The sequence below is a fragment of the Octopus bimaculoides genome, chromosome 11, assembly GCF_001194135.2.
Source record: "Octopus bimaculoides isolate UCB-OBI-ISO-001 chromosome 11, ASM119413v2, whole genome shotgun sequence".
NCBI classification, from domain to species: Eukaryota; Metazoa; Mollusca; class Cephalopoda; order Octopoda; family Octopodidae; genus Octopus; species Octopus bimaculoides.
Genome location: NC_068991.1, coordinates 73,328,271 through 73,331,042, shown reverse-complemented (window position 1 = coordinate 73,331,042; position 2,772 = coordinate 73,328,271).

Here is a 2,772-nt window from a genome sequence, read left to right as displayed (position 1 = left end):
TATATATATATATTTGTTTATCTATCTATCTATCTATCTATCTATCTATCTATCTATCTATCTATCTATCTATCCATCTACATGTCTATTTATACGTGTATTTACAAACTCAATTTAGCATTAAACAATTTATCATCGTTAAATTGCAGCATCACTCAAAACAATTTTGTGGAGAACATATTCATTTTGAAAAGGAACCGGTTGCCATGAATATGCACATGCATGTTTATGCATCTATATACGTCAGCTTAAATTCATATCGAGTGCATCAGAATAGATGGAATTTAGGTAAGCGAAGCCCTCTAACTGTGTTACATTACTTGGATCATGGAAAATGCATTTCGAAGGCCTATTAGTCAAGAGAAATAGCTCCAGATTTTCAAACAAAATGTGTCCAGCTATTGTTTGTATATACATGTGCAACCGATAACATTTAAGCGCTCGCTTTGACGTAAAATCTCCGATAGAGGTTCGTTTTTCATGATCTCCCTCTCTCTCTCTCTCTCTCTATATATATATATATATCAAGTAAATATCACAATTACGTCAGTGGATGGCAATAAAGATAGTGCATGGTGATGTGCTGAGAGAAAAACTCTTCTAAATACACCAGAAATATTAGGCACTTATTTGGCCGTTTGCCAGAATATAGAAATCAATATTATTTATGGTATTTTCCAGCAATATAGGTAACAATAGCACACGAACGTAAACACACGTACGTACACGCGAGCGCACAGACAACAACAGACAGGTACACACGTATACATGTACGTGCACGTGCACTCAGGAACAAACACACACACATAGACATAAATACTGAGGAACACTTAACTAACTCATCGATTCGGTGTTGAATAAGTGTTAGTACGGAAGTAATACATTATGTATGCATCTACGTATGTATGTATTATGAATATGTGTCTATATATATATATATATATATACAGAGAGAGAGAGAGAGAGAGAGAGAGAGAGAGAGAGGGAGAGAGAGAGAGATAGAGGGAGAGAGAGAGAGAGAGGAGGGGAGATTGATAGATAGACATATAAACAGATAGATAGACAGACAGACCGACAGACAGACCGACAGACAGACAGACCGACAGACAGGCAGACGGACAGACAGACAGACAGACAGACAGATAGATAGATAGATAGATAGATAGATAGATAGATAGATAGATAGATATCCATTGAAAAACATATTCAGATAAACGCCATAATTTACATATATGCAAATGTATATTTTACGAAGCACAAACATTATCTGATAAAGACGTCAATATTTTCGGAAGAATCCATAGAAGTATGAATATATATTATATAAAAAGAAAAAAACAGCATGATAATCTACTCTGATTTTCACCATCACCTGATAAGTTTTCATGCGTCTGTGTGTGTGTGTTGAAATGTAACATATACATGTCTTGATAAACAAAATAATTTAGACTTGCTCTGAAAATGTAAACATTGTTTTTACACTACAAGTTTTAACTCTCTGTCAACAGAGTAATTAAGGACAATCTAATTATTTTCTAGTCTTCATAATACCTTCGTCAGATGAAGAGCACCGAACCTGACCAATATAATCGGCATAATAGCGCTCACACTGACAAAATGAATCGAAAAGCTCATAGTACTGTACGTACTTATTTTTAATGGAATTTATATCTCGGTACACAACGCATATATTCTCCGGTAATTTTGACCAGGAAAGCAGTTTTTAATAAATTTAAAATGTGGGCGTCAATCTGGAAAGTAAGCAAAATTGTTTTACCGTATATTTAATCTACGTGTAAGCTGATCTGATTTTTTCGCATCTTTTTAGTCCAACGTTAGAGACAGAATACTTATCTTCTCTCCAAAGAAGGGGAAATTTGTAACTTAAAGCTAGTTATCCTGTAAACAGACAACGATTTAATTCAACTGTGCATGCGGAGTATGTGCTGACAATGTTGATAAAATAAGACATAATTTATCTCAAAGCCTTTATGGATTATAATAAATAAATATAGATTTTAAATTTTGCACAAGGCCAGCAAGTCCGGGGGTTCAAAGTGAAGCCGAAGTCGATATGGTCGGTAATTAAACTCAGAACGTAATGGCATACGAAATACCACAGAGCACTTTGCCCATCATTCTAACGATTCTGCTAGCACACAACCCCAATAATCGTTTCTACTATAGGAACAAGGCCTGAAATTTGCTGGGAGTGCACCAGTCGCTTAGATCAACTCCAGTATGCAACTGGTACTTACTGTATCGACCCTGAAAGGATGAAAGGCAAAGTTGACCTCGACGGAATTTGAACTCAGAACGTAAAGATAGACGAAATAACGCAGAGCACTTTGCCCGGCGTACTAACGATTCTGCCAATAACGAAATATAAGGTATACAATTGAAGAAGTGTGCGGTTCCATTGGCTTTATCTCGCTGTTTTGGTTAGTTTCTAGATTTGTTAAACGTTTAACGGAGAAATGAGAGTCATCTTCGGTTGACAGAGACATTAGTAGCTTATGACTATAACTATACACTGTTCGGAGCAAAAGAAATGGATTCGTTGATCAACGTTGCCAAATTTGAATGAATCCTTGTTTGCACACTCCATCTATAGCGACATCAGAGGTAATAGTAACAGAAAGAAGACGGATATATATTTTCTGATGAAGGGTTAAGAAAGCAAGAATCTATTCAGGTCGATTCTACTTTTGATTTTCTCTATTTATCTATCTATATATATATATATATATATATATATATATATATATATAT